This window comes from Ceratotherium simum, chromosome 8 (genome assembly GCF_057802395.1).
Source record: "Ceratotherium simum simum isolate JZ-2026a chromosome 8, ASM5780239v1, whole genome shotgun sequence".
NCBI classification, from domain to species: Eukaryota; Metazoa; Chordata; class Mammalia; order Perissodactyla; family Rhinocerotidae; genus Ceratotherium; species Ceratotherium simum.
In genome coordinates, this window is record NC_141907.1 from 68,600,677 (window position 1) to 68,627,801 (window position 27,125).

Sequence of the window (27,125 nt, forward strand, 5' to 3'; positions counted from 1 at the left end):
TGCTGTATAACAAAGCATCCCAACATTCAATGCTGGAAACAACCGCCATTTATTATTGCTTATGCGTCAGCTGTGTTCCATTGATTTGGGCTGGGCTCAGCTGGGCTCAGCTAGACTCATTCATGTGTCTGCAGTCAGCTGTAATCCACTTGTCTCAGTGCCAGATCCTCCTGACCTCATTAGCTTTGCGTTCTCACCACATTTGTAATTCGATGCTAAAAATGTAAATGATAGATTAGGACCACCTATGTCAATGACTATTATTTCCTCAGAAAGTGGATCATTCATTCATTTATTCATTCAAAAAATAATAGTGTAAGGCCACCTGTGTACCAGACATTGTGGCATGATAGTAGGAATAGAGAACTGAATAAGATAAAGTTCTGACCTAGAGAATCAAGAGTCTGGTGGGGGAGACAAATGAAATTCAGTATATGGAAGTCACTTTGAATAGTGCCTAGCACATTGTAAGTACACTGCAAGTGGACATTATTGTTATTCTGTTTATATCATATTTAACTATTCAAAGAATTGAAGCCATCTAATCTTAGTTTCTAGGGGTTCAAAAATATTTTACTTCTTATTATATAGTCTTCTCTTTCACTAGGCAGAGGCCCTAATTTCCTTATGTATCTCCCTTTGGAAGCATGGTGGAATGGCGAAAGGGTCAAGATGTCCTGAGAAAAACTCCAAGGCAGTGTTTGAGTGGAGTGGGCTTTACATGATCCTGTTGTTGGAGTGTGCTAGGAAATCGGGCACTCAGGGTAGACCTCTTGGACAGATCTTGCACAGAATCTGTAAACATCTTCTCCCCTGGCGATGGGCACATCATGTGACAGTCCACACTGCATCTTCTTGGACCACTTGCCTTTCATTATGCAGAGAAGTAGCTGATCCCTGGATTGTAGTGTTTACTGTCTCTAACTGGTATTAGCAATCGGTTAGAAAGATGCTAACAAAAGTAATCAATGGAGCAAAGAAAGATGAACCACTGAAAAGAATATAATGAGATGGTAGAAGTCACCTCAAATATATTGTGGTTGCATAATTACAGAATTTTCTGGCTAAATTTAAAGTTAAGTATTAGGTAGAGTATTTTCAAAGAATGTCTGGTACATAGTGAAAACTGAATAACTCTGAAATGAATGGATGAATGAATGATGTTTATGAAAATGCTTACTAACATTGATTACATGCTATCAGAGAAAACCATTTAAAAGCTATGCTTTGATTATTCTACTAAGAATGAAGAGATTTTTCAGCACTGTGTAATATGTCAGAGTTGTTTCCCTAAATACTTAATGAGTTTTATAATGTTGTGGGGGCCTGATGGAATTTGTAATTTGAAGACAAAAGATATGGAACAAAGAGAAGCAGGCTGAAATCATATTCCTGAATTAAGAGAGCAATCTGAGTATTAAATATTCAGGATCTAATAGAATTGAAACGCCAATCTATGGCAAAGCCTTGCAGAGTCATTTGTCACTGTGTTTGATTATGCTGTAGGGCCTTATTTGATTCTGAGGATTTTCAGCGGAAAGAGTACTGGATTTGGAGTCAGATAGACCTGGATTCACGGCCAGCACATATCAGGGATGCCATTCACATAGACTCAATGAGCTTGGCCCTTCACGGAGTCGTGCAAAGCAGTGGCCCTGCTTGGATTCAAAGCCTTGCTCTGCTACCAGTTGCTGTGTGATGTGAAGCAAGTTGATTAACCTTTCTGAGTTAAGTTTCCTCTGCCGTTAGTATGAATACTAAATTGGATAACACAGTAGTGTGTTCAGTATCTAGCATAGTGTCTTGCTCATATTTGGTGATTTTTCCATATTGCCTCTTGTTAATTAATTATAGGAAGGTATTGACTCTGGATCTGTATTAGAATAGACATTTTTGCATCTAGATATTTTGCCTCATCTACGAGGCTTCTTTACATAGTGTACTGGTTAACACACAGACTCTGGGTGCAGGCCTCCTGGGTTCAAATTCCGGTTCTGCCACTTAACTAGCTATATGACTTTGGGTGAGTGAAACAGCCTCTTCTTACTTCAGTAGCACCTACCTGATTGGGGTGTTATGAGTTAATCATGCTTCTTCTTATCATCATTGTTCTTTGCAAGGGCCCGCTCTTGAATGTATGTATGTACAAATGAATGTATGTTTGTGTATGAGAATGCATACGTATATGAATGCTTGTATTTATTACCTTTCACTTCCAATAACTCTTTCCCTTTCTCCTTTTCCTGTCAGGCAACCATTTTAATGTATTTAATGTGTATGTTTTGTTTGAAAGTGTATTATTGTTCTGTGTATATTTTTAATTTACATAAAGGTTATTGTGCAACATATATTTCATTTTGTTCCTTAATTTTCTTCACTTATCACTTGCCTTGAAGAGCCATCCGTGTTGCTCTATGTGTATAACTTGCTTCTAGTTGCTCCAAGTACTCCATGGGGACCTCCATCACATCTGACCTGCCTACACAGGATCTGTCTACACATGGACACCTGGATTATTTCCAACTTCCCGTCACCACAATGAAGTTGTTGTTCTATTGTTTTTTAGTATCTAATGTACTTAGTGAGAGTTCTCATGACAATCTGATTATCATTTCTTTATAGATACAATAGAAGCCTACTTTTCTAAAGTGTTCAGGGGTGATACTTGGTTAGTTAATTGAAAAATTGTTAAAACTGGGATTTGTAAAAGTCATACATAATTTAAAGACTTTAACTTCAAATGTTTAAGTGTACTTTTATTAGCTTTTTTTTAAGTAAAGGCTTTTCTTTTGTTGAATGTATCTATTTACTTTTGTTTTTCTTATTTATTAATGTTTTTCCTCTATTTTTTCCATTTTTAAAAAATTATTTATTTATTTACTTATTTCCTGCTTTATTGAGATATAATTGACATATAACATTGTGTAAGTTTAGGGTGTACAATGTGTTGATTTGATACATTTATATATTGTGATATGACTACCATCGTAGTTGTTAGCTAACACCACCATCATCTCACATGATTACTATTTCGTTTTGTGGTGAGAACATTTAAGACCTACTCTCCTAGCAACTTTCAAGTATACAATACAGTATTATTAACTATAATCACCATGCTGTACATTAGATCGCAGAACTCATGTGGCTTATAACTGGAAGATTACATCCTTTGACCAACACGTCCCTACTTCCCCAGCCCCCAGCCTCTGGCAACCACCATTCTACTCTCTGTTTCTGAGTTCAGCTTTTTTAGGTTCTACATATAAGTGAGATCATACAGTATTTGTTTTTCTCTGTCTGACTTATTTCACTACTTTTGGTTTTATTTTAGTATGGGCCTGCTTTTGGAATTTGTTTTCACGTTTCTTGTGTAAATGGCATGCTAAGTGCTTTATGTGTTTTCCTATTTCATTTTCTCTAAAGAGAAGTAAGAACTTAAATATATTGTGGAGAAGTCTAAGTCCAGAATTCTTTCAGATTTTTATATTTTCTCTTTTTTATAATTGTCCCACCAAAAATACTTATCTTTATCAAATATTTCCAAAGCATTCAACTCTGTTTTCAGAATAACGATCGCAGTTTTTCTTTTCACTCTCGCACTTTATTAGTTTAAATATGTAGCCCATAGCTGCACAGAATGAAACAAATGGAATTCTACAAATGTGGTTTTGTTTTGTTTTCACTTGCCAAGGCCCTAATTATTATCCCAGTGTTTGGGCCTCAGGCTGTCTTTACGTTAGTTACTTGGGGGCTTGGGCCTAGAAGCCATGCTTTCATATTTTCGATAAGCATAAAACCAGGAAAACTCTTATGTCTTCATAAGCGACAGTAGACTGGAAAGTATATCCCATATTGTGAAGAGTTGTGTGTATGCAGGGTGGTTTTAAGCTCTGTGTCTATATTGTCCTCACTATAACCACAGTGTTCATCCCAGTCTCTGGCACATAAGTGGAGCCCCAAATAAATATTTGTCCAATAAATAAATGAATGAATTGGGAGACAGTGGGGAGACAATGGGAGACAGTTTAAGTGTGATTTCTTTTTCTAAAAAATATTTTTAACTTTTTTAATTGAGATATAACATTGTGTAAGTTTAAGGTGTCCTATGTGTTGATTTCATACACTTACATATTGCAAAATAGTTACCACCAGAGCGTTAGTGTGATTTCTGACACTACACTATGCCATCTTAAACACTTTGGTATTGAACACTGTATATAAAAGATTTCTTTGGGCTATTGCATTTTAAGAAGAACCTGATTTCTTCTCATTGCACTCTTAGTAGAAACTTAAGGAGTATTTTTCTCTTGCTTTCCTAACAGAAGAGGGTGCTACTTATTTTCTCTGTAATGATAATGTTTACAGTTAAAACAGAGGCTGCTAAAATATTTTTTGGTACAGAAGTCTTTTGTACAGAATTTAAAGCTAGTTAGACTACTTTGATTTTGGAGAGTGTACAAGAAAAATGGAATTAGAATGGGTTTTTAAACCAAATTCCAAGAAACAAAGAAAACTTAATAGAGGTAGAGCTGGATGCACATAAAGTACTCACAGTCTTATTTATTCATTCATTCAACAAATATTTATTACAATTCTACTGTGTGCCAGTCACTATGATGAAAAATGTTAACAATGTTTCTGCCCTCATGCAGCTTACATTTTAATCATGTGGGAGCTAAAAAAATTTAAAAGAAGCTAATAAATGAAAACATAGCAATTACAACATGATAAGGGCTAGAAAGGAAGTAAAAAGGGTGTGAACATAAGGAATAACAGAGAAGACTGATCTGGGGTGGTTTCTCTAAAGAGGTGACATTTATGTTGAGACCTGAAGGAGAAAGGGGAGCCAGCCAGGGACAAGAGAAGGCCATACTCAGAGGGAGCCTCGATTGTATGTGTTCTGGGACTTCTGTTAATTGTTTCAAGGAAGTTCTGAGGCAGATGAAATCTTTATAAATAACCTAATTTTTTTAAATAAACAAAATGAAACCAGTGGAGGTATTCCCTAAATTCTAAGGCACTTTAGTTTTTATATAAATGTTATCCACACTTTTCCCCTCGGCTCAAAAATAACTGGTTTAACGGAAACGTTTTCATGTCCATTTTTCTCAAAGTCAAAATAAAATTTGACTTGGCAATTTAAGAATCTGGATAATTCATTCTCAGCAGATTATGGCCAGTTTCCTACTTTGTAGATTATTCTTTTCTGTTGATTCCTACTTTTTCGCTTTCCACACTCCTTTTGGTTGTTAACTGCTCATTAACATTTCTATTCAGCAATTCTGAGGAGGGGAAAAAAATCAATCCAGGAAAGGAGCTTCAATTTAAGGCTTGGTGGGAGAGAAGTAGAATCTATTGGCTAAAGTCAGATTATTTTTGGATTCTCTGTGGATTTCCTTTATCCATGTTATTTCTCTCCACAGTAGCATAGACTAACACAAGCTGATTATATTGTATAACACAGAAACACAGCTAAAGATTTTTATAGCACAGACATATTTAAACTAAAACTTCTAGGTGATGAAGTTACTGAAGTGATTACAATTTGAAGAGTGTTAAGGTGATGCTAGTAATAAAATCAGAGATTCTACTCAAAAGACGTGTTGTTGCCTGTACCCATAGGGTCCAACACCTTCAGAAAGGGATTCTTCACATCCTAGAAGTAGCTGATGCTGCATCTTAAAAAATAGACCAAGTTATGTTCTTGGCCCTTCCCTATTCCAGATAATACCCTTTAACCCACACAAGTTGAGCTCTTGTGAGTTAAGGTCTAGGGCAATAGAAACAGTACATTTGAATATTAACCATAACTGTGAATGAAGGCCAAACACACACCCTGAATCACGGCCATCACTCACTTCACCTTTGTAAATCCTGTAGAAGCCTCCATGTGCTTTCTTTTCAGGCCTGAAGCTGTTTCTTTTTGAATGACTATTGGCCTGCTGTGTTCCAGGGGGCCGAGGAGCTGGCCAGCCGTGGGATGCTCGAGGAAAGTGGGGACTGAAGACCGGGTTCCACAGGTAGGTCAGAAAAGGACACGGGGAGATCCTGTGTCCTTGGTGGAGATGGATTTGTGCTGAACTTGCAAAATGTACGAGTTCAGTGTCATCTGTTTTCAGTATTTCCTGAACAATTGATTTATTCCACATTATTAATGAACTTTGCAGCAGTTCCACTTGTCAGAGCCTACTCTGTAGGGGTCAATAATGAGAGGAAACCTGATGTTAGTGAATCCAGCTTAAGTGATTCTGTCATGCTAACGATTCAATATATCAGGACAAATGTCAGCTCCTTCCAATATGTTAATTCCTCTGATCCTATTTGCATAAACTACAGTCAATGAAATACAGGCTCCCCCTCTATGATAGTTAAAGGAGATTTGTAAAGGATTTTTAATTTACTTTTTTTTGTCTCCTCCAACATAAATTCTTAAGTTAAAAAAGAGACATGGACAGGAAGAATCACAGATTGGGAAGAGGATGTAAAATACTACAAAAGGTAAAATATAAAGGAATATAAAATCCATAGGTATAAATTTAGCTGTTTCTTAAGAATTCTGTGCATTTGCATTTACTGCTTTCAAGAGAATAACAACTTTCTAAAGACACTAGGGAACAAAGCATTGATGTATTCTTCTTATATTTTGGGTTGAGTCTTCAGTTTCTCTAGTCTCCTGAAGTAAGTCACCAATTCATTAGTTTTCCCGAAGGACATTATATCTAGGTTTCCTATCTCTGTTCCTAACCCACAGTATCTCCCTGGGGCCACTGACAAGCGACAGCAATGTTTATTTTAGAATCACCACTTCTTTTACTCTCAAAGTCAAGGTGAATATATATCACAATTTAAAATTAAGATTAAGAAATCAGAATTTCTTTTTCTGGGATGAAATACATAGTTATCTTTATCTAATGAAGTCATTTCCTTTTTTCTTTTCTTTCTTTCTTTTTTTTTTTTTTAACAAGCTTTAAGATTTCTATTCATTTGGAGTTCTGTTCTAAGTTTTTATCAATTGGTCATCACCTGGGATTTGTTAGCTTTCTGTATCTATTTGCACTATTGGCAACCGTAATTGTTTAGACCACAAACATTTCTCTTGTCTACTAATTTCCTTGGCTTTTGTTTTGCAACGTGGCTCAAAATTTTACTTCTTCATCCATGACCATTAATATAGACTATTTTATTCTTGTAACCTTGGTAGAAATAAAACAAATAAACAAACAAGATAGACCTAGAATTTTATTGTTGACACTTGCTTACATAGTTTTGTGCATCCCCACAGTCCCTGAGGTAGTTTTCAGTCTCACTTAAGATGAGATAACAATGAGGTGGCTAATGGCAGTGAGCACCATCAATCAACAAAGAGCAGTATCAGCAATATGGCTGCATTTTCCAGTTTTGCTTTAGTGCTTACCTGCCATCATCCTGGTGACCTGTCCATTTGTCTGTTTCTTTAGGTTGCAAGATGAGTTTAGTAAAATTATTCAATCCATTCCCCTTACCTAACTGGCTATGTTTCATCTTCTTTACCCCCATTTAATTTTAAATAATGCAGAGCCTAGTACTTTGAAAATTAATACAATGACTTGTCTAGACCATACTTTGCTCATCCTTCGCCCCAGTACATAAAATTGGAATTAATATTTTCACGTGTTCACCTCCTACAGTAAGTAGGTAAGAGTGTTTTATTACAGCATCTGTAGTACTTGGAGTGGAGGATTGTGGTTCAGGATTACAGTTCCAGTTAATAAGTGAGCCATTACCATGCCTTAACTTTCTAAAGATAGTCCCTGACGTATGAATAAGGAAGAGTTTTGATGAATAACTTTAGAGAGTTCATTTATCCTCCATATTTGCTTTCATGAGTCAGCTAGATTTTAAACTCCGTGAGAACAAAGACTGATTTTCCTTTGTTTCACCATGATAACGAATGAACACAATACTATGCAATGTAGTAAATGGTGTCTATATATCTTGTAGAATTTTCTAAAGGATAACGGATCTCCTTTACTGTACCTATGTTGCTTTGTATAATAAATTACTACAGGCAAAAAAAAAAAAAAAATTCCTCAAATTGGGATTGGTGTTTATTAATTTGACCAGGAAGCTCAGCTGATTTGAAAGTTAAATCTTACTCATCTCTGCTACGAAAAGGCCTTCTAATTTTAGCTGAGTCAGGCCACTAATGCTTTGTAGGATATAAGTAATCTGCATGCTTCCTTTCGCCTGCCCTCCCCTGGAGGGTCTTCAGGAGTCCCCCTCCAGGTTTTCCAGGCCTGCTGGCTTATTCCCTGACCCCTGTTACATCCTGGCAGTGCCAGATTCTCTGAGTGCTGCATCATCAACTCACTCCTCTGATAACAAGATTCAGGCTAATATTCTATCACGCTAATTGAAGAGGACACAGGACTTCTTCCGTCCTTTTGATACCAATTATCACGTATGAAGGACCTTATGGAGATAATGTCTTTGTGTATGTTTTCTTAACACCTCATGTGGTACAAATGGGAAGACAACTCAAAAGTTGGAAGGAGGGAGTTTTGTGTCCTCTCTTTAACAGTTATTACTAGTGCTTGATTTTGGAAAATTTCTTAATTGCTGTATCCCTGATTATTTAATTTCATCATCTTCTAAATGGGCAGGATCAAATGAGGAAGCATCTGTGAAGGTATGATGCAAACTATGAAGCATTCTTCCAAAGAAAGTCTCTATCTCACGTTATTCCTTTGCTTCTCTCCTTTCCATTCCTCCCTCTCTTCCTTCCTTTTCTTCTTTCCTCTTTCTCTTTTTCCTGTTCTTTTCCTTTCTTCCCCTCCCTACTCTCTCTCAGCCAATCTTCCTCCCTTTGGTAGCCATCAAATGTTTCTTACCCTTCACCTGCGCCCCACCCTTCAGTTCTTAAAGGATATGCAGTTGTTCACTAGAATGCCTATATAACAAAGTTGGGGGGAGGAGGCAGAATAAGGGAAAATATAGAGCAAATAGGATGATAACAAGAAAGGAAAAGTTAGTATGAGCCTAGGCAGAAGGAAGGAGAGAAATACGATTGGATAAAATATTCTCATTGTCTTTGAAGAAGAAAACATACATTCTTCAGGAAAGACAAAGCTTTTACTGGTAATTAGGTCTGAAGCAAATTTCTTACATGAATCTTCTTATGGCAGACACACAAATCTTGCTCTCAATAAGATCCTTGCTATTAAAGCAACAGTGGGTTTCCAGATGTTTATAGCACGCTTTAACATAAGCTGAGGGCATGAGGTGTCAGAATATGTGTCTGGTGTTCTTTGACTTACCTTCTTGATGAAAAGATTTTATTCAGGGACAAAGCCTAGAATACAAAATTGCATCCTGAGTTTCCCCTAATCACACCACACTAATGTTACTAACTCTTAGCTGACTTGTTCTTGTTCAGTCTCTATAATCTCCTCACTTACTACTTAAAGTACCAGGTCAATCTCACATGTATTCACACACAATCTGGTGAACTATGATGTCTACACAACATCTGCCAGGTTCTTCCTCTCTTGCTCTGACCTCTCTTCCCAAGACTTTGACCTTGAAGCCACTCGAGAGTTTGTGCTGCAGCCATTACACCAGTAATGCTGCATTACAGCATTACTGTAGTCTTCAAACAATGCTCCATATATATAATTTACTTATACCATTAAAATATATTATTTGTAGAGGAAATTTCAGGCTACAAAAGAGGAAAGCTTGTTCCCTGAAAATCTAACGGACAGTGTCATAGGAAATATGCTGGACTCAGTGATGATGTCTTTGGCTGCAAGTAACAGAAAATTCTGACTCAAATTGCCCAATTTAACAAGGAGTCTAGGGAGACTAGGGTTCCGGGTGTAAGAATGCTTCAGGCTGCTAGATTTTCTTCCATGTGAGTCTCTCGGCTCCACTGTCTGCCTTTGTTGGCCTCATCCTCAGGCAAGATTGCAGCATCTGTTCCAGGGATAACATCCAAAGAAGACAACACCCAGAAGAAGCAAGAGAGCATATCTTTCTCTCTTTGTCTCTTTCTCTCTCTCTCTCTGAGCGAGAACATTTTTCCCTGGCATTACCAAGAAAACCGCCATTCATGTCCCACTGGCCAGAATTGGCTCACATGTCCATTCTCGAACCAATCACTTGCAGGGGGAACCATACTAGCTTACTGGCTTAGATTAATCACATGGGTGGAAGGGATGCTGGGGAGTTAGCCATCAGGCCCACTCCAGGGCTTATGAGATCACGTGGTTGTGTCAGTTGTCTGTGGACAGTGGTTAGGTGCCCCTGGCCCCGGCCTTTTTGGTCTTGCTTAGCTAGACATCTAGAGGTACTCATCGCATCATAGGCCCAATAGTTGTGTATAGGTAGCTGCAAACTCCAGTTATAAGTCTTTTTGGCTTTGTTATTTCTTTCTATAAGATATTCAAACATAAAATTAATTAAGTCAAATATCATCTCTTTCCTTTTCACTCTGAAACCTTTATTCTAGCTCCAATCCCTCTTGTGAGCTTTGGCCATGCTTATTCAGTTACCTACTGGACATTTACACAGCAGTGTCTGTGGTGGATGTGGTAGTTTGGCACTGTCTCCATTCCAACTGCCTTCTATTGGGCCTTCCTGAAGTGCAGAGTCTGGAAAACTAAAACAATTCAAAACAAAGCAAAACACTACATTTCCCAGACTCTCTTGTAGCTAGGCTTCTGGTTTCAAAGTAGGTTCTGCCTACTAGCTGCATTCTTGTTTGATTGGGAAGGCAGACATGAAGCAAGGCTGTGGTCTGGCTGCTTGGCATTGTGCCGCTACCGAGCAAGGCCGTGGACACACACTGGGGTTTTCTGCAGCACTGGATCAGAGTCTGGTCACTCACTTTGCGGCTGTGGAGAGCAGTTGTAGTGACAGCACCACAGTTATGGTGGGGTGGGTTCTTGTCATGAAGAATTACTGGGGCCGGCCTGGGGGCGCAAGCGGTTAAGTGCCTGTTCTCTGCTCCAGTGGCCCGGGGTTCGCTGGTTGGGATCCCAGGCACACACCAATGCACTGCTTGCCAAGCCATGCTGTGGCAGCGTCCCATATAAAGGGGAGGAAGATAGGCATGGATGTTAGCCCAGTCTTCCAGTCTTCCTCAGCAAAAAAAAGAAAGAAAGGAGGATTGGCAGATGTTAGCACAGGGCTTATCTTCCTCACAAAAAAAAAAAAAAAAGAATTACAGTGGTAGTCTGCTGAATCCCATCTTCCCGCAGTGGCAAATGTAACAACATCCCTGGCAGAGCAGTTCGGTCATATTCCTCTTACAGTGACTTCTGGAGGCCCAGCCTGGAATCCTCTCCTCTAGTGCTCCCAATTATTTTTAAGCGTTTAATTTCCAGTTTTAAATCTTTTTTCTGCTTAATTTGACTCCAGCGTTTTTTGGCTGAAACTTAACTGATGTAATATTTTATTGTCACTTCGAACTCAATTTGTTTAAAATGAAACAATATTCACCTCTCCTAACTAGCTCTTACTTCTGACATCTTTAAGTATTGTCACCCATGGTTATCTTTTTTTCCCTCTTCTTTTTCTTTTGTAGCCCATCAAATCCTTCAAAATGTCTCTTTTTTTGTATATCTTTCCTTCTAGTCCTCATGCTAGCATCAAGACTAGACAGTACCACTTCTTAGGCCTGGAATATTGAAATAGTCTCTTGGCTATTCTTCTCAACTCCATTTCTCTCTACTTTTTAATCTATCTATCACGCCCCTAAATGCGCAATTTATCTTTATAAAATATTGTTCTTATCATATCACTACTATTCAGGGCAACAAATTTTGAATGATTCTTCTAAACTCTTAGTCTTGCATTCAATGTTCTCTAAAATCTTGTCTCAATCTTTCTGTCCAAATGTCTCTTTTTCTGGTGGGTAGGTAGGTAATTTGTAAAGACTGTACTATGTGAGAGGTGTTGTGTTACCTTGAAGCAACCCTTCAACGTGAGTACCATTATACCTATTTTCTAGGTGAGCAAACTGTAACTTAGGTGTGTTAAATAGCTTTTGCAGCATAACACAGCAAATTAACGGTAGACCTAGGATACAAACCCACGCTGAGTGGTTCCTTGGTCAGTGTAATACGAATATGTATGAGTTCCCTCCCATAGTCTCAGTCTTCTTCTATTGAGTGTCTCTGGAACATGCACATTACCACTCTTGGACATATGCTCTTACATTTCTTTCTCCCTCCTCTTCATGAATTCCCTTTCCCCCTATTCATCTTACTAAGTTTCAAATTTCAGTCCAGATTTTCTCTTCTCTATGAAGGCCAGTTGGAACTTTTCAGAAAATTTCTGAAATTCAAATCATTTATTATCTGGCAGTTGATCTTATGCAATCTCATATTGGAATGTTATTTTTTTTACTTAACTTGTTTAACTTTTCATGCATAAGTCTTGGCTTCTCCAATAGCCATTAGGGTCCTTGAGGCAAGGACGACATGTTATACCTCTTCAACTCCTCTATCCACTTAAGGTATAGTAGAAATTGCACTGAACTTGGAACTAGCAGAGCTGGTCCTCATCCCACCACTTAATAACCTTGAGACCTTAGACAAGGCAATTAACTTTGAGGGAGAATCTTTTTCCTTACTTGTAAAATAGAGCTAAAAATAGCTTCCCACTCTTTCTCACAAGGTATTGATTCTTAGCCTTTAAGATTCTGATGAAAGCTACAGGACTTTCTCCAATGAACAAATGTACTTGTGCACAAATACACAAATTATTTATATAATTGAAAGAATTCTTGCACTTCTTGAAGCCATACATGGACGTAGGTTAATAATCCCTTTCAGAGAGTTACCATGAGTACCAGATAAAATGCTGCATGAGAAAGCTCTACATAAACTTATAGAATGTTATATGAAGTAAAACAGTACTCAACAAAGGATTAAATGAATAAATGAATGAATGAACCTTAGGTAGGGATCTTAAGAATTCATCTAGTTCATCCCTCCTGTCTTCAGGAAGAGTGTTTCTAGAACTAATTTAGATGATTATAATTAGATGATTATAAGAACTCCAAAGAAAAGAATTCCTACAACTCAGACTTACTGTAATAAGTCATTGTCAAAAATTTCTTTCTTGGATATGAATTAGTAATTCATAAAAGAAGACATGCAAATGTCCAATGAACATGTGGGAATAAATTTCCCATGTTTGAGGAAGTAGTATGCTCGTGTGTTGCTAGTGGGATTAATTTGGCTTAAGCTTTCTGGAGGGCAATTTGGCAGTAGTTAAAAAAAATCTTATAATTGCATACCTATTAACTAATCAGTTCTGTTTTTAGAAATTCCCCTCGTGGTGCACTCCCACTCCCCAGTTATCAAAGAATGCAAATATATACCTACAAGGATGTTACTGAAGCATTATTTATAAATAAAAATTGGAGCAATGTAACTATGAAGCTGGCTAACTAGATTTTAGCATATTCCTGAAGTGATAATATACAGCCTTTTAAATATTATAGAATATTCAATAATATAGAGAAATGTTCATATTAAATAGCTATGAAAAAAGAAAACGTGTAAAAATTATTTGTAGAATACAGAAAAAAGAATATATTTTTATGCATAGGAAACAAAGCCCGAGAGGATATATGCCAACATGATAATAGCGTTTATCTTTGGGTGAATAGATAATAAAGCTTGTAATTTTATTCTTTTTATTTGTGTTTTTAACTTTTTAAGGAGTAAACATGCATTAATTTTATAATAAGAAACAAGTTGTTAAAATTATCTTTACATCTGATGTCAATTCCTCTTGCTTTTTCCTAAGTTTTAATGAAATGGAGTACCATTCATGACCATCTTCCATATAGAACATCGACATAATTTATGATTTTTTTAAAGTTCCCGATTATAGGTAGCCAGTTAAAACCAATGCAAGCTTCTTATTTTTTTTTGCTAATTGCATTTTCCTTGTCTTTCATTGATTCTCCTTTGGTATTGTACTATAGTACACAAAACTTACTTTTGAAGTCATTAACCTCTCTCCCTCATGTTTTGGATTTCTTTGACATGAATCTAGGAAGGAGATGAGAATCCTTTCCTAAGCCAAGGTTTCTACTGTGCACTGAGGTTGCAGTAATCAGTGGCATACTGTGGAATAGAAAGACAGTGGGAATTTAGATTCTGAATACCTGGTTTGGGATTCCAGCTCAGTCTTTTCCTAGTTATGTAAGCTTTTTAGGAATCTTTAACCTCCCTCAAACTTAGTATCTGTAAATGGTAATAATAATACATGCATACATACATAGATACCTAATTCAAAGGGCTGTGTTAATGGCTAAACGATATAACATATTTGAGAGAGTTTTACAAACCCCAAAATACTCTCATAAAACAAGTCTGAGTTGTATTTCTTCTCTTGTTAAGCAGATTGGCAAAGAAATGGGGAGAATGAGCTGCTTTAGAGAGTCAGAGAAGCCTCAGGCTTCCTGAAGACTGAGAATTATGGATGAACGATGGTTGTATACACCACAGTTTGGGTACATCATGGCTTCCCATTCATTTCCACTGCCTTTGCCCTTTCTTCTGTCTTCCTCTCCATTAAAAACTCAACTAAACATGCTAAGAGAAAGCTTTCACTTTTTAAACAGCCTATATTGGCACGGTTTTCTTTTTTACCGTCTCTGAAAATTGACGTGTGACCAAATCATTTCACCTCTGGTAGCAGAGATATATGGGACTATACATTCCTGTAATGCCAGAAAGGCATAATCCAATTTAGTAGAGGCAAGGAGAGAAAGGAATGGTAATAAATTTCTACATAAATGGCTCATGTCGGCATGAGATCATCTACAATCCTCTTATTTGTCAAATAAAGAAATGGAGATTCAGGGAGTTGGAGTCATTTTCTACCACAAAGTTTATAGCAGAATCAAGACTCAAGCTCAGGTCTTTAGAACAAAACTCAGTGCATCATATCACAGTTGTCCCCTGGCCTCCATTTCTGGGACTTATCAAAGCTTCAAGTCCAGGGTACATAACTTACCATCTTATACTTACTTTCTCTGACTACACCTGTATGTGGGATTAAATGGGAATGTAAAGCAGTCTTAAATTGGCAAATTTTTCCATATTCACACAGGAGAAAGTCGTCATTATCCAATCAAAGCATTCCTTGGGTCCTATCAGTTGATTTTAAGACTCAGAAATAAATTATATATGCTGGTCATTTTCCTCTGTGGTGGGCAGATATATCTGATTCTGTTTATTCAGTGGTCTTACCTTAGTTTAGGAAGATGAGTCTTGGATTGCCATCTTGAATTTTTCTTCTTGGTTATACTCCAAACCTCACTCCAGATTTTACAGTAATTAATGCAAAGGGGGCTCTCTTTCCTCTTTTTGGATTGCAGATGTGAGTGTGTTCAAGTTTCTAGGGACAGAAAAGAGAAGTGGTTGCTGCTTTGTTTTCTCTTGCTTCCTCCATATATGAAACCATTCTGATAGATCTGCAGGAAGAGATTTAGTTGCAGATGGCAGAGGTCAGTGTCTTGTGTATTCAATGTAGTCAATAATAAAGTCAGGACTTATGCTAACTGAATGTTAATAAGGAAGCACAAGGACCTTGGAAAGTCATTATGTCTGGTCATTTGCTTCATAATATTACTCCAACAGGCTCAGGAGGCCAATGCAAGGAGATTTTTAAACAAGTATCAAGAAAAGGCCAGAAAAATAAGGAAAAGACTGAAATGTTATATAGATTGTAAGGTTCATGAGATACATTATAACTTAGCAGAAGGAGAATTTTAAAATGTAGTTTCTGGGCCGGCCCCGTGGCTTGGTGGTTAAGTGCGCGCGCTCCGCTGCTGGCGGCCCGGGTTCGGATCCCGGGCGCGCACCGACGCGCTGCTTCTCCGGCCATGCTGAGGCCGCGTCCCACATACAGCAACTAGAAGGATGTGCAGCTATGACACACAACTATCTACTGGGGCTTTGGGGGGAAAAAATAAATAAATAAAATCTTAAAAAAAAAAATGTAGTTTCTATATAGCAGAAGGAATAGTATTCTTTCTTATTGAACGAAGTCTGGTCTTTATCCAAATTAAAATGTCATGTTTTCCTTGTCTAAATAGTATGATTCCTTCTAAATATAGTGGGCTTTTACAGGTACTAATTACAGGTCCTTTGAATGAAGCTAGTTGCATAAAACGGGTAATATTTTTAATGGAAGAATATTTATGCATCAGTGCATTTGGATAAGCAGGTGAGGAGAAGCTAAGAGTGGGCGACTGATAGAGGAAATGTGTATAAGTGTAAACCAGCTCCTGTCTCCCATTCTCTGCATTTTCCTCTTAAACGTCATTTCTTCACAGTATGAAGATTGACACTATATCTATGCATATAGTATGGGCTTGGGTTTCACCCTTTGCTTCCTTTCTAATCCTTCTTTCTTTACTCTTGGTGGATAGTTATGCTCATGAAGCCGAGAAGCAAGCCACAATGGCACAAGTTAGGCACACACACACACAAAAGAATAAACTTGTTGTTATGCAATAATAAGGCCCAGAGGGAAGCATATCAGTTGCACTGTCCACAAGGAGAAAACATCCCGGTTCCTCAGGGGAGGCAGGAGCACAATGAGATCTTTTCTGCATACTAATTTATAAGTCCCAGGAGATATTCACTTCATCAAAGGCCCTGCTAATTAACTAATGTTAAAAGAGAATCATACAGGGGCTGCCCCGTGGCGCAAGTGGTTAAGTGCACGTGCTCCGCTGTGGCAGCCCGGGGTTCGCTGGTTTGGATCTCTGGTGCGCACTGATGCACCGCTTGGCAAGCCATGCTGTGGCGGTGTCCCATATAAAATAGAAGAAGATGGGCATGGATGTTAGCCCAGGGCCAGTCTTCCTCAGCAAAAAAAGGGGAGAATTGGCAGATGTTAGCTCAGGGCCGATCTTCCTCACACACACACAAAAAAAGAGAATCATACAATTTTAAAGCTTAAAGTCACTTTGGAATTCCTATTATGTGGTTTTGTTACTTTATATATCCATCCATCCATCCATTTATTCAACATTATAGAACTCAGGTTCAATCCCTTTGGCACTGTGTTATTTTAGCAGGAGGTATATCAAACCTAGTTTTTGTTAGTTTGTGATGGTAGCAGCTATTGATGCTCAATTCTTAGGAGCTATGCATTCATTGGGGGTTATAAAATGGTGTTATTCTAATTCTATCAATCTGTCTAATTCTATCATTTTATTTTCACTTAATAGCTGGAAAAGTTTTTTAAGGAGATGATTCCCCTTGTATATCATTTGGTTATCTAGTGAGAGTGCTGTCTTTTTATTTACCCAGTATTCGAGATAAATTGGTTCTTATGAAATCATGAGTTTCAAACATACTATAAATATATTTGATGGTTTTCAATCCATTGCAATGCTTATCCTTATTGGAGTTTAAAAATTGTTTCATTTTTGGTCAGTGGGGGCCCCATAAATTAGTTTCTGAGTCTTTTTGACATGATCCTGGTAATTTTTTTTTATAATTTTATTTATTTATTTCTTCCCCCAAAGCCCCAGTAGATAGTTATATGTTATAGCTGCACATCCTTCTAGTTGCTGTATGTGGGACCCGGCCTCAGCATGGCCAGAGAAGCGGTGCGTCGGTGCGCACCTGGGATCCGAACCCAGGCCGCCAGTAGCGGAGCGCGCGCACTTAACCGCTAAGCCACGGGGCCGGCCCCAGATCCTGGGAATCTTAGATAGATTCCTTGCTATTCATTTGATATGTCAAGGTGTTTCAAGGTCATCTTGTACATTTCCTAATCCCGACCTGAATCAGCATATCTTTAAGAAACCTGACCTGGGGTCTTTTTTTTTTTTTTTTTTTGGTAAGGAAGATCGGCCCTGAGCTAACATCTGCCAATCCTCCTCTTTTTGCTGAGGAAGACTAGACCTGGGCTAACATCCGTGCCCATCTTCCTCCACTTTATATGGGACACCGCCACAGCATGGTTTGCCAAGCAGTGCATTGGTGCGTGCCCAGGATCCGAACCGGCGAACCCCGGGCCACTGGGCCGGCCCCTGACCTGGTTTCTTTTAATGGAGATAGTTTTTCAAGACCACAGCCAGGTGCTAGAGATCCTTATTTCTACTTGAGTGGTCATTTTTCTAGACCTTTTCAGTGAACAGAGAGCTAGGATGCACACACACACGCGCGCGCGCGTACAAATAATATATATTATGTATGCATATATATGTACATAATATATTGTATCATGTAAATGTGTTATAATATGAATAATATATAATATGCACTGTATGTTAGTAAATATAAATATATAAAATAATGCTGAAATAAATATTTTCAGTATATAAACATAAAATACTTACAAATTTATAGCAATATTTACAATTTATATTTAGGATTACAGTAGTTTTATTCGACTGGATCTGGTTAGACACCGAGGCCAAGATTATCCACACCCTCGTATTCCCAATTTCTATGTATGGGTGCAAAAGCCAGACAGTGAAGACGGCCAACAGGAAAAAAATTGATTCATTTGAAATACAGTGATGGAGAAGAGCTCTATGGATACCCTGGACTGCCAGAAAGACAAACAAGTGGGTCTTAAAGCAAATTAAGCCTAAACTATCGCTGGAGGCAAAAGTGATAAAACTCAGGCTGTCCTATTGTGGTACATCATGAGAAGGCAGGATTCTTTGGGAAAGACAATTATGCTGGGAAAAGTGGAAGGCAGCAGGAAAGGAGGAAGACAGAATATGAGATGGATTGACTCCATAAAGGAAGCCATAGGCATGAGTCTACAGGAGCTGAGTAGGGCTGTTGAGGACAGGGCATTGTGGACATCACTCATTCATAGGGTTGCCAGGAGTCGGAGCGGACTTGATGGCATGTAACAATAATATATCTCTATCTCTTTAATTCCTCACCAAGAATCTTAATTCTCAAGGGTTAATAGAATTAGAAAAGCCCCATAATTATTTGTTCTCTCTCTTTATCCATACAACGATGTCAGAATAACAATACTAATACTACTAGTGCCCACTATAAAAAACTAAAAATAATTAGTTAGTTATTATTATTAGTTAATAATTAAAAAGAATAATTATTTTTTACATATGCTAGTCCCATACTCCCCACATTTTTTAATGGTTCTACTGAATCTATGTTATCAGATCAACAGCCATTATGTACTATAATCTCTCCCTTTTAATCCTCACTAAATCTTAATTCTATAAGTAGCTATATACATAATGCTTGCCACCAGCCTCTAGTCACCTTGCTTGTTTGAAGCTTGTTCTCTAGTAGATTCCTCAAGAAACACTCATGAGGAACATAGTAACTGAATTATTATTATTATTGCTTGCTGTCTGTCTCCTTTATACTGGAAGTTCAGTTTTTCTGAATATAAAATCTTTGCCTCATAATTTTTTTCCTTGAGTATTTAAAATCAGTTACTCAGTTTTATTTTGGCATAACGTGTTATTGTTGAAAAGTCTGATGACAGGCCAATAATCCAATCTATTATATAAGTCATGTGCTCTTTTAGTCTAGATTCCAAAAGAATTTTTAATTTTTCTTTAAATTCTATCCTTTTACCAGAATACGTATTTCTTGGTTTTTGTCATTCTGGGTTTATATTTCCGGTTATATGGTGTGCATTTTCAAACATGTGGTTTCAAGTCTCTTTTATTTCAGGAACTTGTTCTTGAGTTACAGTCTTTAGAATTCGTTTTAGTGCTTATCAACATAGGTTTTCTTCTTCAGGTATTCCTATTATCTGTATGTTGGGTCTTCTTAGCGACTCTTCAATAACTGTCCCTTTTTCCTAATCCTTTTCATCTGTGTCTTCATTTGTTTTTGATTTTTAAATTTCTTTCTCCTTTTCATTTTCATTTCTCTTAACATACTATTTGTGTTGTTTATTTACTCTTGTTTTCTTTTAGTTTAGTCTTCATTTCTAAAATATTTTTTCTTAATTTCTAATTATTTCTTAAGGGTTATCATCTCAGTTTTGAGTTATTCTAATTTTGATTTATGTTTCTTATTTATATTACATGATTTTCTTAATGCTTTTGGCTTATTTTGAAATATTTTATTACAGTTTTGATCTGTTTTTGAGTAAGTGTTTTTGGAACGCTTTTATTGTCTATAACTATGCTGTCTAATATGGTATCTACTAACCTCATGTGGCTATTTAAATTTTAATTAATCTAATTAAATTTTAATTAATCTAATTTGGTTCCTCATGCTCACTAGTGAATAGCCATATGTGCCTAATGGCTACTGTATTGGCAGCACAGGTATAGAACATTTCCTTCATTGGAGAAAGTTCTATTGCACAGCCCTTGACTATAGAGATGTTATTTTTGTTATCTTTTCTCTTATAGTAACTATCTAAGATATAGACCTCAATGTTTTTCCGCTGCTCATTTTTGTGTGAATTTAGTTTTTCAGAAATATTAGAAGACTTGGTTCAGATAGCTTTTTTAATTTTACAGAACCCTCTTTTCTATTTTTGTTTTATTCTTTGCTTATTTTCATGTAGCTTTAAAAAGCAAGGTAGCTTGGGTTCTGAGATTTCTTGGTATTGTTTCCTGGATCCACTTTTATTTGGACCACTTCCTTTCCTTGTGTCTATTGTCCCTATCCTGCTTACTTTTGATTCCACTCTCAGCAGTTTCTCCTCATATGAGACCTTGTCCTGGAAAGGATCCCTGGCTGGTCAGTTTCATGTGTGCACAGTGGCTAGAGAGCTCCAGCTCTTTTAGGTCATTCCTTAGGCCCCTTGTACATATGTACTGTTGGATTGAGCAAAACCACCCCAGTGTCGGTCACCACTCTCAAAGTGGTCTTCTGTGAATTCCAGTAACACCTGCTGGCTGATAGAAGTTCTTGTGTTCTCAGTCTACAGACCTCTGTTGTTTGCCCCCGCTTCTTCCTGCGGGGACAATGGTAGCATGCACGTCTTGTGGCTGGTGGTGGTTTGTCCCCGTTTACTTGTATTTTGGATTCATATCACCTTGTTTTGTTGCAAATGTAGTCCATGAGTTTTTAATTTGGCTGTCTAGTTGCTTTGGCTGTTTTAATGGGAGAGTTGGGCATATTCTAAACCTCTGCTGCTATAGCCATTTCCTCCTCCGCTGATCTACTCCCCCTCAATTCCTTTGAAGAATAAATTATTTGAAAATCTTTATAAACTTCTCTGCTAGAAGGACTAGCTATTCACAACTGTCTTGCTTTAGTTTAAGCAAAGTATCTAGGCTTCCATTAGGATTTGGCTTGAAGTAAATGTTGTTGATGGACCATGCAGGTTTTTCTGCAGTTCTCCTTCCATTTTATTCTGGGTGGAGCCCACGGTGGCTGACTTTTTATTTCATTTGGAACTACATCTTAAGATCTTTCCCTCCCCAAGTCCTATATGTCTACTGTGGACACTTACTACATGTTGCCTAATTGGCTAGCTGCTGAGTTCCTGCATTTCCTTTTCATAGTTTAGAATTTCAAGATAAATTTGAGATTTATTTAAGCTGGAAGTTTGGTTTTAATATGAATTGAATTTATGTATATATCATATAATATACCTATTAACTTTGTAAAACTCAAAGTTGGAAGGACCTATACAAATCCTCTAACATAGAGTTTCTAGCCTAGGCACTATTGGCATTTTGTGCCAGATAATTCTTTATTGTAGGGGCTGTCCTGTGCATTGTAGGATGTTTAGTAGCATCCCTGGCCTCTACCCACTAGATGTTAGTAGCAACCCTCAGTTGCTACAACCAAAAATGTCTCCAGACATTGCCAAATGTCCGGAGGTAGGGAACATGGGAGTGGGGGTGGGGTGGGGATTGCCCCTGGTCTAAAAGTGCTGTCACTTTGTAGTTGAAGAACAGGCAGAGAGAGGAGCAATCATTTATATAAGGTCACAGGCTATGTCAAGCTATATTTTAGACTCTCCTGGAGGACATCATCATAAAACATAATGATGCCTAATTATGGTTTATCTTTGAAACTGAATGTTTAAAAAAATTTGGAAATCAGGATAAAGACATTCTTTGGACCAAATTATGATTTAGATCATCTCTACTGTGGATATTTATTGCAAGAAGAAAAAGTGTTCAATGTTGGCTCTAGGGATGAAGACTAAAATACTCCACAGGCATATCTTTGGACTTTGAGAAAATTTGGAAAATAGTTGTTTAGATAATAATATCCTCTGTGTTTGTTGATTTCTAGTAAGAGGATTATTCTGAAATTGCCTCCTCTTTTGGAATTTTCTTTAACAGAGTTGGCCAGGAAGAATAAAGAAATACTGGTAAGGATTCACTGTCACTAAAGACTGCAGGGAAAGTAGCCAAACTGGTGAAGGAACAGTGATACCAACATCTCTTTAACCGGTGGGAAGAGTCCTAAGTCCAGTTTGGTGAAGTATTTTTCTAGCACCATCTCCTGGAGATTTTTGACAATATATTATTCAAAATCCTGTACTATCTTTGAGAAATTTGGCATAAATGAGAAATCAGAGAGAGAGAGAAATGTAAAAACGGTGTACATTAATAAGTTCAGCATAGGTTTATTACTAAATATTTCTTCATGGTAGCTTCAATGACTCTTCTTGGTGTTTTATCAAATATTGCTGTTTTCCTTCTCCTGTCTTTCTCAAAACTCTAAATTTTAGATATGTTAGAAGAAAAATATAGGAAGGCTTTCATAAAAGTTTGCTGCAATTAAGATGGCCTTTAATTTAATTTAATTTATTAATTAATATATTATCTGATGAGGAAGACTAGCCCTGACCTAACATCTGTTGCCAATCTTCCTCTTTTTCTTGAGGAAGATTGTCCCTGAGCTAACATCTGTGCCAATTTTCCTCTATTTTGTATGTGGGATGCTGCCACAGCATGGCTTGATGAGTGCTGTATAGGTCTGCGCCTGGGATCCGAACCTGCAAACCCCGGGCTACCAAAGCGGAGCACGTGAACTTAACCAGTATGCCACCAGGCTGGCCCCTAATTTTATACGTATTTTTTAGATTATAAAATGGTATAGATGCATAAAATATGTTTTTTAGGTTCAACAAAACTTCTCTCTAATGCTATCCATGGATGTCAAACAATAGGAGTGTCTCATAGGTAAGATCCCTTAAAAAGATATCTTTTCATTACTTTAGAAATGAATCACTCTCCCTTCATGGGAATCCAATACAAATGCTCCTTGTATTGCATTTTACTTAGAGGTAAATTATATTTGAATAAGTTGGAGGAAAAAGAAGTGAAATAGAAGGGCAAATAACATTTTTTGAGCCCATAAATATGTATGTGCTATCTCCTTTAACTCTTAAAGCAACTCCAGGAATATGTGTTCTTAACCCCATGTGCTAGATCAGGAATATTCAAATATATTAATAATATCTTATAAATGAAGCTCTTATACTATTTGTTTTACAGTTGATAAAGCACTTCAAAGATATTGAATTGTACCAGGCTATTAGGGATGTCTAATTACTGATTTGGTAGCCCTTAATTAATATATATGCATAAATTCTTTACAGATTTAAAGCCTTTCAAAACGATATCATCCAATAAAGCTCTGTAAGAGAGAGAACCTTATAGTCTACTTTACTTGTAAGCAATGTATGGTATGTAATAGATGTTCAAAAAATATTTATTGAGTGAATTGATTAACTTGTAAAGAGAGTATAATAATATTCACCTCAAAGAGTTATTGTAAGAATTGAATGAGATGACACAGCCAAGCACCAGACCCCATGCAGACACTCCAGGAGGGCTCATTCTCTTCTCTTCACTGTAGACCTCTTTCCTGAACAAGCTCCTACTGTTCACATACCCATCCTTGACACCCTTCAGTGATGGACATTTCCTTTGAGATGAAATCTTCAGCAGCTATTCCTGTTATGCCTGGATCAGGTCACTCCACTGAGGCATGGAGCATCCATTGAAGTAATTGGTGACTGCTGAGGCAACTCCAATTCTAAAGCCTTCTGTATGAAATTAGGTTAGCAAGTATGATTCCAAGTGCAGGGCACAAAGCATGAGACATTTGCTGTAGTTGTTCAGGAGGTATTGAAAGGACCATTTTGGGGGGGAAAAAAAAGTGAGGAGGAAGTGAGCATTAGAAAACCATTTGCCCCTTGGTGTGGTTCTTCTTCATTAATATTCATAGAATCCGCATCAGTGCTTTGGGGTTGAGAGATCAAGTCTTTCCAAACATCCATGGCAAATGCCGTGTTCAGGTGCTCTTCTAGAACTCCCATTGAGTTATAGAAACTAATTTTATTTCATTGAATTTGTCATGCAGCTCTATACTGATGAATATATGACAGAGAGAAACAGAACAATATTCTGCACTTTCCTTTTTTATCTTTAATTTCTAGCCTCGTTCCCCTATGCATTTGAGAGACAGAAGAATCTGATTTTTAATATGTACAGGGATGTGCATTTTAACAAACTTTAAACTTCAGAGATTAACTATGCCTTCCTGCTCTGCAGAATGCTAACTGCTGCATGCATAATAATGAAGACTTGAGAACAGGGGAGAAAGAAATGCTCCTGTATGACAATTATGCCTGGGAAAGAGAATTTAGCTTTCATCAAGTTTACTGATAATCCTGAATCTTCATATGGAAATGTGACTCATTTTTCTGAGATGCCTGCCATGTACATTTCAGAATATTTTTTAAAAAAGCACATATTTTCTCCCCGAGACCCCCCACTTCCAACGGAAACGAGTTGAACATGAAACTACTGACAAACTTGAGGGAATGGGTTAATAAAATGAGAGTTAATTTTGTGTGGAGAAGAAAAGTGAAAAAACAACAGAATTTCTGTATCTTCATTTTCTGAAAGGAAAGTTATCAAGGCTTTTTGATAAATTGTAACGTTTTTACTTGGAAGGGATAGTCTGTTGGAGGAGGGGAATTGTAAAGTGCTGATCAATGTTAGTATATACAGCCAAAGATGGATTATTTTTAATACAACTTGAGTTTTGCCCAAGCCTCACATAATGTACCTATGCACACAAAATTTACTTTCTTCAGCTCACTAAAACTCCAATATCCTCCCGCCCTCCATACACACATTAAAAAAACAATGACAAAACATATGGAGATATACCCAGGGGCTGTCTCTCGTGCCCAGAAACAAGTTTGTCAAAGACCATCTCCAACTGACTTTCAATGCCTTTTTCCTTTCCCATGTTTGTTTCTCCTATTAGCTTTTGAGCTTCTCTAGGCCAAGGACATACTTATTTGTGTTTGTATCTCCACAATCACCTAGCATATTACCTGGCTCGTCCTAGGTGACCAGGAAATAATTGTTAAACTGAATTAATGGATTCTGCTTTGTCATTCGATATGCTGGCTATGTAATCTGGGAATACTATCAGCAGCCTGTCAATGCACTCATCTGAGTTATTAATGATGCAAAGATTCTTCCGTAGAATGTAGTCCTGCTTAGAGTAGAGGGTTGGGAATGAATGAGCTCTGATGTTCCTTACAGCTTCCAGATACTTTGTATCATTTTTGTTAACATGGGTTTTGGACTCAGACAGACCTGAGGATGAATTCTGATTTTGCTGCCTGATTGTAGTGTTGCCTTGGAAAAGTAACTTAACTTTCAGTGCCTAATTGCATGTGCTCGATAAATGTATGTTGAATGAATTAATGAATTAATGATCCCTAAACCTCATTTTTATTATCCCTAAAATGGAGAAAACAGTATATACCTAACAGTGCTATTAAATACCCTACCTGGCAAACTCAGGAAGATAGAAAATTATTTTGATGTCTTATAAACTTTTGTCATTTTTTCCTGCCCTTTCTATGTACTTGTAATCTTCTAAATTATCTCTTTATGTATATATTTTTATTTTCAGGGAAGGGTAATCCCTGATATTATTTCATATTAATATGATTCCCTGTGTTTCTACAGCATACTGTTGAATTTTACCTTCACAGCAAGCATCTGAGGTTACTAAGGTTATCATTCACATTTTACAGACCAGAAACCTGAGTCCGGGGAAGAAATTGATTTACCTGAAGTTATAGCGGTAACCACAGCTATGACAGGAACCTGGATCTTCTGACTTAAAATCTGGTAGGCTTTGCCCTCTGCCCTGTTGCCTTCTCATGATCAGGATTTCTAAAATGAATGAAACATTTATTTATCTCTGCCAGTTCTTCTTGAGAAACGCTAAGGAAAGGAGACTGGAGTCCCAACTTACTGTGTGGCCTCCATTCTGGTGCACTGAAGTTATTTTTTTGATTCTTTGCAGTTTGTTTGAGGGTAGAATGAAGAAGAGGAGAAATGTAGAAATAGGCCATTAAGGCTGACAGCTGTGTTTGTGTTTGCAGCCGTTGACTGGCTCACAGGGCTGCAGGGAGACTCAGTTCACTGGCAGGAGAGCTGGGCTCATGGTCACTAGAAACATTAGGTATTAAGAACATCACAGCCTCCCTTGTGGGTGTTTGGGGGCTTGCTGGAGTTTAGAAGATACGTGAAAGTCCTACTCAATGTAGGATTCTTCAACCTAAAGTGTATCCTCTCCCCACTCTTCTATATCAGATTTGGGTTCATGCCTGGCAGACTCAAGTCAGCAGTTTAGCTATAGTGGGGCTAGGGGAAGATGGGGTGGCAGAAACTACTGATCGTTTCAAGAAGTTGAATAGAAGATTGGTTAAAAGTGTGGTTTCTGGAGCTAATTGAGCACCTACTATGTGCAAGGTACTGGGGATATAGCAGTGGGAAAAAATCCCTGGTCTCATGGAGGTTACATTTTAAGGAGAAAAGAAAAATAAAAAATAAAGTAAATAAGTAAAAGATATAGTTTATTAGAAAGTTATAAGTGCTGTGGAGAAAATGAACCAGGGAAAGAGACAGTAGTGCTATTAATCCCTCTTCTTTGGCCCAGGGTAATTTTTCATGATTCAACTTTCTAATGTGTCAGCTTCTAATTCTTGGGCAGCTTTGATTCTCTTATACCAACTCTATCCCCCTTTTCCCAGGTGAGAGTTTGCATCTGGTGTGGACAGAATAAGTAGTTACCAACATGGCATGGATTTAGGAGTAAATAAAGAAAGGAAATGAAAAGAGAAGAAAATAACAGAATTAT

At 37.4% G+C, this 27,125-nt stretch overlaps 1 long non-coding RNA gene across 1 annotated transcript; it reads left to right on the forward strand.

The window, feature by feature from the left end:
- The first annotated feature begins 5,910 nt into the window (after positions 1-5,910).
- Positions 5,911-27,125, forward strand: LOC147916494 (uncharacterized). The gene is made up of 3 exons (XR_015553012.1): positions 5,911-6,020; positions 26,014-26,110; positions 27,019-27,125. It is a non-coding gene; the product is annotated as an uncharacterized LOC147916494 (long non-coding RNA).